At 35.6% G+C, this 13,299-nt stretch overlaps 1 long non-coding RNA gene across 1 annotated transcript; it reads left to right on the forward strand.

Moving 5' to 3' along the window:
- The first annotated feature begins 6,030 nt into the window (after positions 1-6,030).
- LOC117165853 (uncharacterized) lies at positions 6,031-8,368 on the forward strand. Its single transcript, XR_004466109.2, has 3 exons — positions 6,031-6,094; positions 7,355-7,802; positions 7,927-8,368. It is a non-coding gene; the product is annotated as an uncharacterized LOC117165853 (long non-coding RNA).
- The last annotated feature ends 4,931 nt before the right edge of the window (positions 8,369-13,299 follow it).

Here is a 13,299-nt window from a genome sequence, read left to right on the forward strand (position 1 = left end):
GCGAAATAGAGAGAAAGAGAAGGAAAGAGAAGGAGGAACGAAGGAGAGAGAGAGAGAGAGAGAGAGGAAGAGAGATAGAGAGAGTCTCTTTGATCCGCTTAGGCTGACTGCGCCATCAAAGTAATCCGACAGTAGATTACTTTCAATACATACATACTACATACGTATGCTCGCTTGTCCGGCAGCCGACTCGTGTTAAAATCCTACCGTGTGGGTGTATCCGTTTGTACTCACTCGTGTCTACGTATATGCAAGACTAACCGCCATATCTACCGTCGATTTATGCGGTCAACAACGCGATATCTCGCTCAAAGCGAGTCGTCGACCATCTCGGTTCTCTCGGTCGACGTACGAAAATAGCGACCAGTATGCAGAAAACTTTGTATGCCTACGATCTACGATCCAACTCGCATGTACATTCTCCGAAATTCTCGTAATTCGTGCTGAATCACCCAGGGATTTACATATGAGCCAAAGAGTTAATTCTTGCACTGTGATATCGGCCGAATATGTAATCGCTGTCTAGACGTTCAACAAATATCTAGATAATATTTCAGTAAATGTAGACAGTAGACACGCTTTGAGATTCGTAGTTCGTTCCTTGTCCGGTTTAAGATACGAGTCCGGACTACGATTTTATGAAACGTAAGTTATAGAGACGTCACCCTGTTTCTAGTGAAACGAACGAAATGTTAGCACTGCAATGTTTTGTACGGACCTATATCGAAATAGTGCAGATCGTATACAAATTTTACGAAATAACACTTTCAAACAAATACGAGAGAGTTGATGGCAAATATATATTTACATATATTGCAAGTATCTGCGTGTACCTACTTATTTTATGCATGATTATCATTACACTCAACTTTGGTATAAATCAGTCGCATTTTACACTTTTATGCATCCCTGTATACATATACGTATATACGTGCACACATATACAGTCGCTCACATTAATATTCGGACACCTTTTAAAATGGAATAACCTTTGTAATATTGGACCAAAATTGGACTTTACGTTTTATGACAAATTCGAGGGATTTGTGGACTAGATTTTTACGATTTCTTATCTGAACCTGTGATGAAAATTTGTACGATACGTTCTGTTGATTTATGAGAATTATTGTATATACATACTGAAAATTTCATCGAAATAGATTACGAGCCTTGCCAGTACGTTCTTACGAGCTATAAACTGTTAAAAATGGTAAAAATCGCAGATTATCGTGACTTGCGGCTTATAGCTGCTATAACATCTTTCCATATCTGTCGCTTATTTCTGCATCAACTGATTTCGATGAAATTTCCGGCATGTATATCTAATTGACATAAATCTGCAAAATGTATTTTTTAAATTGAATTGCAATTGCTATATTTTCAAAACTTTTTTATGCGTTATCTAGTAAAATAGTTCTTCTAACTTCCCAGGAAAACACAAGTCGTTTCGTCCAATCTTAAAAAAATTATTCCGTTCGAAAGGATGTCCGAATACTAATCTATATTCTAAAACACTAAGTCAATGTACATATACGGAGTTTGCCCTGAAAACTACTTTGAGAAAAGAAATATAAGAAAGTTTGAAATCAAAGCTTCACATATGATACAATGATATTTATCGCCGTATACAATATTATGCATCTTTACACACGATGTATACATTACGCGATTCTAATCAAATTTTTTAGTCTTTAGCTTCACAGATTTTTTGCAACTTCGACAGTTGATCGAATTTACAATTTTTCGCTATATGTATCTCTTTCACCGACTATACCTATATTGTAAAGATATAATAAAGTTAACTGTTAATGTTTATTGTTAGTATTTTGTCTTACAATTATTTTTTACGTTTTGGCATCGAGAGGTTAAAAAACTCGTATATTATATGTATTTTAATATCATATCGGTTCTATTAGTCATCGATTTCTTTTTGGTCGTTAAAATGCCTTCCTTTTAATTACGAGTACGTGAATGTAATAAGTTTTAAGGGTTCGCAATCATCGATTCGATTACTACGCTTCAACGTTAATCACCCGCAGTCAATGATTCTTGTGGTTATCGTAACATGCAGCAGATTAATTATAGTGTCGAGGCGAAAGACAGAAAGTCCAAAGGCGACAGCGGTTCCGGCGGGGACTTTCACGTTCCCGGCTGCAACTGGCAACCCGTCAATTAGCGCCACTGTCACTGCCTTTAAGGTTTGCTGGAACCCCTCCTTTTCACCATTATCGCGAAGAATTACGGTATGTATAGCTGTCAGCTCGTAAGTCTCGTTTCTGTTAAAACTAGTTGCCCGTTATCCACTCGATTAGCGATCAATTAGGTTCATGTGACAGCCGTTAAGGAGATTCCAACAACCACTGATACGAAATATTTCACACGCCTTTCTTTCTCTCTTCCGAAGAATATAATCATTATAAATTTCACACTTTTAGGTAAACTCTCCAGGAAGATCGCATCTTCCAACCATCAACATTGATTACGTAGCACGTTATAACAGGACTTTTGATCGTTCAACCTGCGATGCCAGCCATTAACTTTAAAATATCGATGACGTAACTTTCAAAAGGATCTCTCGATACTTTCCACTTTTCGGTCATCGCGTCAAAATTACAAACGATAAAAGTAAGATTTGAAATGTGTTAAAAAAATGTTCAACATGTCCGAGTGTAAATTAAGAAAATGCACTAGTACTTGTATTCATACCGTTTAATCTTAGTAGATACAGAAATCTATTATCTGTTCGCATACCTTTTGTTGTTAATTGGCTCTGTCTTTTTCTTTTCGTGGTAAGTTGCAAATTTCCAAAACATTTCTATCCCTGTAATTTACATATGTAATACGCTGAGTCTGAGTTAGTCTTCTGGAATATATCTTCTACCGAATGTATTCACGTATTTCAGCGTCATTGCAGAGTTATCAAGAGCTGTCTAAGGTATTTTACGGATCAGTCGCGAATGTCGATCGGTGTATGCGTGCCTTTCTAATATCCTAGAAATACATAACACAGTAACGTATAACTGTCAGGCTGTAATTCTCGTTTCCACTAAGGTTACTTGCCTGTTGCTCGTTCGATTAACGGTCGATTAAGCCTGTCGGGCAGCCGTTAAGGAGATACGAGAAAGAGCCAAAGATATGAAATGCAAGATACTTTATAATTTGAGATAACGTTATGAATGGTAACGAGCTCTGCCCGCCTTCTACGGTGCGTGCATGCGCGTGTACGAATACGTGTGACTACCTAACCTGCAGAACAGCGCATACATTCCTCTTGGCCGTCGTTTTAATCGAATGGAAACTAATGAAGCCGAGTGTTATGCCGCTATAAATTTTTTGCACAATTCGCATGTTTATCGCGATAACCGCGAAACCCAACATGCTGCGAAATCGAAGCTGCTTTTAAATTTTATTATTATAACTTTATGAATTTCGATAGCCTTTCTCTCGCTCCGGAATTTTATGGAACGTATAAATTTTAGGATCGATGACGATATAAACGCTGACACAACGTTGCCGAGTTGTTCCTATTTCCACTTTCAAAATTGTCACACTTGCATAAATATCCCACATAACATATAAAATTAATTAACAAGCAGAAAATTTATGATTGACGATAGAGCCATTTCATTTTATAATTCACTGATTCATTATTACGTACTCAGACGCTGCTTCGCCTAGGAAGAAATAGTAATTAACTGCATCAAGGTTATCGACACGCATACTTTATCCACAACTAGCACCTATTGTAGCCGGATCACATATATATGTATATATACTCTTTTTCTCAGGTTTACTTTTAAATTTATCGATCTCCCTTCTTTTTCGCTTAACTACTATAAATTTTCATTAAATGTGGCACGACTACGTAAAGAATTAAATTATTTTGTTTTAACCTTAGAAGATTCATTTCCGAGAAAATAAATATGGAAAATAATAAGGTATTACGTATAAAAATAATAAAAAATGAAATAAATTATAAAAATTAATATATTTCCTTTTTAATGGTTTACTTAGTTTTTTTATACGATAAACATAATAATATAATACAGTAATAATTAGTTAGAGTATTCATTTTTATTCATTAGAATTTTCTTATTAATATATGAAACTTTCAAATTTAATAATTTAAAAAGTGTTCTTAAAGCAAAATATGTAAAATTATTATTACCTAGATATTTAGGTTTGCTCAATTATCTCGTAAACGTATAGAATAACATGGTTGAGGCTTTAAATGATCTATTTTAAATTACAGTGTTAAAAATTATTGACATTTTTCAAACTGACAACATCTATAATTTTTAATTGCCATATTTATAAATTTTCATTGTAAAAGCGTCTCAAATAGAAAGTGTTTGTAAAAGCAGATAATATATGATACGTTTATTCGTACCAATTCTGATACTGGAAACGCAGGTAATATACAAATAATAAATGAACAACATTTAAAACTTCCGCTCATTACAGCGTTCATGACAGACTGCGTAAAATCAATAAACAAATGTTTGTTGAAACAAATTATTATTACTTAATGGCTGGTAGCCAAACCATAAATTCGATTTCCATGGATTTAGATAACGATAGGCGGATACCCATGTACGCTGTACATACACTAGGGATATTTTATTCCGGCATCCTGATACAGCATGTTCGTGTAATTCTCAATTACAGCACATATCGTAATTACTGTTAATATAATTGACATAAACATTAGTTGTATTTCGTAGTATCTACTAAAGGAGCAATAAACTGCGTTTTACAGTATTTGTTCATTTCGCTTGGAAAAAATCGTCGAATATAAACCAAATGTGTTCACGCTTTTCTATAATAAAAAAAATTGAAAATTGATTCTTTACGCGTGTGAAACGCGTAAGTTGGATATGATATTTGTGTATTAGGTTTCAGGATATAAAAATATCAATAAAAAGTGATTACGTTATGAATTTACAATAGTTTAGTGTTTCTTGGTTTGATTTTTATTACTTGAACGATCACACGTTTAATAGATGACAATATATTTGATGCAAGTCAAATAATATCATCAGCACTTTAAGGTTACTCATAATACTTAGATATATACATATGTAATAGCATTTTAGCCGTAGCTTTGTAATAACCGTATCTATGTTTAGTATGGGTACTCTTCTAATCTCTGTAAATCTTAATAACTCTACAAATCATATTCAGAGACAATTTCGTGAAAATTACAGAATAATTCAAGCTAAAGCATTATCGTGGTCGGAAAGTGCCTCGACTATTGTACGCCGTTTAAGCTGCTCTTTCATATGCATAGCATGTTTCATGTATGTATTTAGATGTATGTATGTCGCGTAATCAAGAAATTAATTTAAACATTGCTAGGATGTCCTTCCTGCTCATCTTTGTTTGCAAGTATTTTATTTGCTATTATACTTATAATTATTATTTGTACTAAACAGAATTATTCAAACTAGTGATAGATTTTTAGGCATTTTTGACAGCTAATTAAGAGCGCTAATTAAGAGAGCGTAAATGCATGTATCATAGAATACATAATAAAGTAATAAAGTAAATAGAAAAATTGCATTTCACAAGTTCTAGCATTTATTTTACAAACAAATATTATTTTTGAAATAAGTTTACTTAAATATAGAAAAATGAGATAAGAACATAAAGTCAAACTTTAGGGCTGACGAGCCCCATTTGAAAATTCAATTGATTCGATTGCAGGATACTTTCAACGAAATTCTCGTTCAAGTAAAATATAATCTCGTATCAAATCGTAAAAATATTAAAATTCCGATTCATTCTTATAAGTACATCTCTGATTAACGATGTATTTACGAAATTATTAAACTAAAAATGGCAAAAAGCTAATTATAATTTGCAGAGTTCTCAGAATAGAGAGTTAGAGAGTGTTGTTACTTCATTAAACATTAAAAAGTTTACGATAATACGAAGTTTCCGAGGATAAGTTGGATCGGTGGATTTTAGGAACAATTACGAGAAGGTAAGACAGTTGGTACGATCGAACTTCCGAGGAGGCGCAAGAAGAGTGAAATAGTGGAGGACGAATGGAAAATCGCGGCAAGGCACATGAATCTAAGCACGGTAAGCGGTAAGTGAATTGATCGTTCGAGGCGGCACATCGTTACGACACACCGGTGTCTCCATCCATCTATCCCCGTCCTTTAAATCGGCGTGCCCCGTTCTTTGTTTAACTCCTTTCTCGCCTCCCCTCGGCGAGCGGAACGAACGTATTAGGTTATGGACCTCGCTTTTCCAGGCGCGCAAGTTATAAATGGCCGTTGCACGCCGAGCTGAAACGTATACACAGGGTGCACGGTGTATTCTCCCGCGAGCACGAGAGGACGAAGATGACGTTAGGCCGCGAGTTAGAAGTAGAAGCGAGATCGCAATATACCGACGCGAGACTGGAAGCGGGACTAGTCGACGTAGTCGATGGAGGCGCGCGGGCTAGTGGACTCGGATTTATGAGACCGTCATATTTCGCAAGTTGCGAGCCGGTAATTCCTGGCCGTGCGGCGATTTATGGCCGCGGTGTGTCCCGCCTGCGCCATTAATCCTTCCCTTTCGCCCTGAATCGAACTTCCACCTATCCTATAGTCTCCTCCTCTTCTCCTCCCTTCTCTTCTCTTCTCTTCTCTTCTCTTCGCTTCTTTCCGCCTCTCTTCTCTTCTCTTCGCTTCTCTTCTCTTCTCTTCTCTTCTCTTCTCCTCTCTTCTCTTCTCCTCTTCTCTCCTCTCCTCTCCTCTCGTCACGTCTTTCACGTCTCGTTTCGACTCTTCGCATCGCGTCACGTCGCGTCATGTCGTATGTCGTTTCTTGTTGCCCCTTCTGTAAATATGAATTGATGTTGTCCAAAATTCGAAATGCTTGAAATCTATCTTGAAACAAACAACTCGCTTATTTCGTTTAAATATAAAACGCTTATGAACGATACATTTGATCCTTGACATATTATAGCCTTTATTCTTTTGGAAAAATGACACCAATTTCTACAATTAATTATCACCATGTTCTTCCTGCCATCACTAAATTCTGAATATTTCTCGTATGTTATAGTGAGGTAATATTTGGATAATATTATTCAAATATTTTCGGACTCTAATTACGTTTTTCGGCGATTTCTTCAAGAATTTTAATCACCAATTTCACCATTCAAGCATAAAATGTTTCGTAAACCAATTACTTTTATTTACGTTTGCTGGCGAAGTTAATAGCTTCTTGATAGATTGTAAATGTTCAATCCCGAAATAGACGAGTTTATAGTTCTTTCTAAATTAAACAAAATTTCACGTCATATCGCATTTTAGACAAATCGAAAGGTATTAAAATATGATTTTTTCCAATTCAGGAATTTCATTTCCACGTTCGCGACAACAATGCTACACGACTATTACCTATGATGCGCGCAACTTATTACGGATCCACGCAAACGACTATAGGACGTAGATTATCGAGATTAAACGAGCTATGACTGGCATCGTTAGACGAAGAAAAGAAAAGGTAGTGGATCGACAAAATAATTAATCGCAGCGATCGGCATGGTGTTGGCGGTTCTAGTAGAAACGAAGCGAGCGAAGAGGAGCCGGTTGCACGTCAAGTATGCGCGGAATGAAAACTGTCAGTGGCCTGACACGGCGGACTGGTTGGGGGCGACAGCTTGCTAAATGCACAACCACCCCGGCTGACTCTAGTCAACGTCTGCATACCATCTACCTGCCTCTGCTTCTACCGTCACCGCCTCCGCCTCCGCCTCCACCACCACCGCCGCCGCTACTGCTGCTGCCATCGCTCGAAAAGTACACCTCTCGATATTGTTGTCCATGCGTTAAAATTTTTCCGTGGCTCAACCATAAAAAAATCAACCGAAATTTATACATATATCAAAATGTATAAATAAATGACCGGAAAAATAATTTGCAGATGCGTGATATTGACGTACCGCGACCGATACATAGTCCATTAACCTCTCGCCAACGGCGGAAAGGTACAACGAACTGCCGAAAACCACTTTAACTGCTTACCGCGAGACCGCAGAAGCAATGATTCAACTTGTCGATATCGATTTCCTGGAGCTGCTTCAACCAAGGTATCAACGAGTCACTGGTTTTTTTCGGCCCACATATTATACGTCAGTGGCCGTGTTCATTCGCCGACTCATGGGATAATGCGATGCGACGAGCGTCAAAATTTCAAGCTGTCGTAGGAACTGCTTTTCGAGCAGACTTAACCGAAGACAAGGAAGATGGATTATATACTTTAATTTTCATACTGTGTATATAATCGAGGGTTCTTCGTTGTATATGCGTTATAAACGCAACGTTTCTGAATATATCATAACTTTTTAACATACATACATGTACGCAGGTGCTATCATAGTTGAAAAGTTTACGTCTTATGTATACAATTTTTATAAATATCCTGTTATACGTTTATGTTCGCCGATTAAATTCTGACCAAAACCCAAGCTTTTCTATTATGGTAGCTGTGTATTAATTTTATTTTATCTCTTCTTAAATTTAAATAAAGCAACTATTATTTCGACGGACTAAACAATTTATTTTCCTAGGAAAAAAGACAATTAAATGGAATAAATGTTAAAGTTTCGAAAGAGGAGCTAAACATATTTTTTTTACAATTTACATAAATTATTTATTACAACGTTTACTAGGATATTGTACAAGTGTGTGCGCGGGAACGGTGACGTGGCTGATATTAGTACAACGTCAAACTTATAATTGGCGTGTCCCGATCGATATTTTAATTTATCTAAGGGGAACGCTCCAGTGATGCTGTCAGTACACTTAACGAGTAAGGACAGCTTGCCGAACCGGTGAGTAGAAAATTGAAAACGTGACGCCAGCTATTCAGATGTCACATACCCACATCGTTGGGGCTGTCAGGAAGTAATAAGTAAAAATAGATCTTTCTCCTTCGAGTCACCAATTACTTTGACAATTATTCAATTTACCACTGACAATCTTGATCGCAAAAACTTTTTTATCTCCGAACACATAACAAAGTAATTAAGAAAATCTTCCGTATCTTGCCGACATTATGAATTTGTTTTCCATAATAAAACTAATAAGAGCGTTTAACGGAAAAGTACTTCGGATAATTATAAAATGAACATCGAGTGTTTCAGTTTTCGGATAAATACTGGAACGGTATAGTCATAAGATCGATCTAATATCGCAATAATAAACGAAATATTAAAATAAGTAATAAGTATATTCTAGGAAAGATGAAGTAAGATGAAAGATACTACCAACGCATTTCAAAGGATTATTTTATATGCTTGCTGAAGGCTGGAGCAAAGGAATCGAATAACTCCGAAATTTTTATTGATATTCTTACAAATAAGAAAGCAAACATAATGTCTTGTTCGCTCTATACTTTTAAAATTAGTAAAATTTGATGTTTAAACGAAGTAAGTAGACCTCGATTCATTGGATTATCGGTGTCGATGGCAATTGTTACGAAGTGAACTAAATTCACCAATGAAATTAACGTCCCATCGTATCTCTCTAGTAGCTCACTTGAACCTCTATTAATGAAATCTCACTAAATAATGTAATAGCAATTACTTAACTGATACGTGTCTGCCAGTTTAGCGTTCAAATAGACGGCCGATATTGTGTAAGCGTCAGTCATTTTAGAATCAATCATCGTACAGATTCGAATACGAACTGCACGTTTCCACGTATCTATAATTGAATTTTTGTTACATTACCTGTTTACTTAAAATATTTTTTTACAGGAACATTTATTACAATACGATCAATCGCTGATTTGTTAACCTTTTTACTTAAAACGTATGATATTTTAATACATACTCCACTTGCTTTCAAAATTTCTGTACATAAACTAAATCTTATGTGCAATATTAAGAAAAAATCTTGATTCGAATTACGCAAACTATCATACTTTCGTATATAACCGATTTATCGTACAAAGAATTCGTATAATAGATATGTACGTGTTGCGAAGGAAAATACAACGCATTTATATGAAAGTATATCACCCAAAACACGTTATTTCGTGAAAGCGTATCCCACAAAGCGAAATGAATCTACTATTCATCGTATATCCTACCCTATCTGAAACGACGTGCACACGATCATTTTCATTTAATGCTCGAATCTTGCGGACAACCGTAACAGCTAATGTTCACCGTCTTTGGCCGCGGCAAAAAGACGAAGAAAGAATCGAGAAAGCGTTCTTGGAACAGAGTATGTATAGATGTTGAGGCAAAAAAGAGAGGGGACGGCCAGTTGATGCAAAGCCGGCGAGACACGATCGAATCATGCTGGCCCATTGTCCCGCAGTAGATTGGCTGATTTCGTCGGGACGTTTGACGAAGCCCCACCGCTGTTGCGTTCGAGATTGATTGGCAGTGATAGGGCCGATCGACAAGTACGACCGAGACCGGCACAGAAGCTCAATAAAGGTAATTAATGGCTCGACCAGACCATAGGTGTTCCGACCGAGGAGGGGGACACTTTAACTTACAAGAAGACATCGCCGAACCATTCGCCCCCAATTTCATTGAAAGTTTATAACAGTCATTCATTCTGATTCCTCTGGAATTTCTTTGTAACTGTAACGTTAATGAATTTCTCGCGCTTTTGTATCCTACTTTTTCTCGTAGCAACTGCCGCTTGTAAACAATATAATTAATTTCCAAGTGAAATCCATTCGAGACTCGATGCAACTTGATCTTTTTATATTAGCTAGATTTTCATGTGAATTATTGGACTATAAATATTCTACTTCAGAAAGTGCTCGCTACTTTTCCATTTCACTTGTTATAATAGTTCGTTATAATAGACTTGTATATATAATAAACAGATACGCTGAATAAAATTTCATGGAAGTAGTGTATATTAAAGCGTATTGCACGAAAGTACGAATATCGGAAATACTTGAGAATCATAATCACGTAGTCTATTCTCATTAGAGGAAAATTGCTTGTGCAACAGGTGCGACATCCCGAAATTTCGTTGTAGTATGATTTAAGCAAGATTAATTTTAAGATACGAATGTATAAGTGAAGGTTCTCGGTATGTGTGAAAATACGTACACATGTCCGTTTTCATACTTTCTCTCTTCATACGAGTATCAGTGTTTTATCAAGTTATTGATCGTTCGTTATTCATAAACAGTAAAGTAATACGATGTTCAAGCACGGTAAAATTCTTTCAATCGAACACGCGTTTTTTCAAGATAACATTATTAAAACACAACAACTGAAAAGAAATTACTACGGTGTATGTGATTGGACCTTTTTTGTAGAATATCGGATAGCAAAAATCTTTGCCAAAATAAAGCCAAGCGAAACGAAATTGCATTAATGATGTTATACTAATTTTAGCATCGATAATAATTTCTGCAAAACCATTTCGATTTTAGGTAATAAAAGAGTTGAATAAAGAAACGACTGAATGATTTTATTGGCCATAAATATAATATAGCCACTTATTTTATCTCTTATAACCTGTTTGTTAATATTATACAATAATACCACTTTTATGGTTATAAACATTTAATCGATTGAAAACATCAAAATATAACTAATATAATAAAAATGGATTACAATAAATTAGTTAACGGTAATTTGTAAAAATTAGTGTAAAACAAATTTCTGTAATCATAATTTAAAAAGTATGTATTGTTATATGTAATTTCAAATTAACAATATGAGAAAGGATCGTTAAAATTTCTTTTGCCATAAAATATATTTGTTTAGTTTTAATTAAAAGGCATAAATCGGCATAAATTAGAGAAATTAATGAAGAGAAAGTAAAGAGAAAACTACCGATCTTATATAAAATATAAACTCTAAAATAGATATCCACTACACAAAAGTAATTAAACTGTTACGGATATAATAATCTCTGCGTACTGAAAGGCAATAAATAATAAAAGCATAGAGGAAACTGATGCATGTAATAAGAATTATATGTATGTACAAAAAATTTTTATTTTCTACAAATAGTTTTACACTTCCATTAATTGACTGGTAATCGCAAATGATTTTAGGAGTTTTATAATTTTATTGGTAGTCTTTATTATTGTTATACGTATTAAATACAGGATACATGCGATCTTAACGATGCGAACTAATTAACTTTTTTAATTTGTTAAAAATGAATAATCAGAATAACAAAATTATTCTTCCTCGTTAACGCTATTTTCATAACGACAATGCAATGTAAAATACACAACTATCTTTCTTAAACAATATCTTGTGGTATAATACATACATATCCACATATGTATAATAATGTCAAAAGATGTTATTACGCGTATATAGTATACTTATCAAAAACTCGTAATCTTTTTTTTTCATTCTCCCAGAAGCTCACCATTTACAGATTAATTTTAATCTCTAATATTTTAATCGCAAAGTGCAATTTGTTACAAGGTGAGATTATGGGAATATTACTATAATGAACTGCATAATTCTTCTTAGGCAACTACACAGATGTTACGAGTAACTATTGTTTATATTATCTTAATCGCAGAGTCATGTAACGTAAAATTATGTAGTGTATAACAAATAAAGTTAGCTACAAACTTTTCTCCAATTCCTTCGTATTCTACAATTGTCCTAAAAATACAAAAGCCTAGGCGTCCAACCCTATCAAGTACGATCGTGGTTGATCATAATTAATATCGTCACGTTTAAAACGTTGCACGGTATTACGATCAATATCTGCGTGTATTGTACGAAATTGCCGATAAATCATTCTCTTGATCAGTAAATCGCCATAGTCCCTATTTTACGTTCTTTGAATAACGAAATAACGTAGTTAACATCAGACTGATAAAGCATGATATTAACGTGCTGAAAGTATGGTTAATGGCAATAGTAAGAAGAAAGAGGGAAATGATAGAACCTGAGCTGTGTGACGTCAGAATGAGGGTAAGGCGTGAGAAGAGACGAAGCGCAAAGTTCCCTCTGTCAGTTTGTTTCGTGCCGTAGCGCAAAGCCAAAGCAGCACGAGCAGAAAGACGCGCGAGTTGCGTTAATCATGGTCGTGGCGCGGGTTGGGCTGCACCGCATCGCCGCACCACGTCACGAGCGTCGCCGTACAAATGAGTCTCGTGCCGCGTGCCATTTGTTTCAATCTATGGACAGAGATAATTACAGTAGCATCGAATAACGCTCGTATTCGGGTCTCTTCACCGGTCAGTTTCCACAGGCGACGCAGGATGATGCAGAACAATGTAGAGCCGAGTGGAATAGAACAGGGCAGTACAGGGCAGAACAGGGCAGAGCAAAGCAAAGCG

The sequence above is a fragment of the Bombus vancouverensis genome, chromosome 3 (genome assembly GCF_051014615.1).
Source record: "Bombus vancouverensis nearcticus chromosome 3, iyBomVanc1_principal, whole genome shotgun sequence".
Taxonomy (NCBI): domain Eukaryota; kingdom Metazoa; phylum Arthropoda; class Insecta; order Hymenoptera; family Apidae; genus Bombus; species Bombus vancouverensis.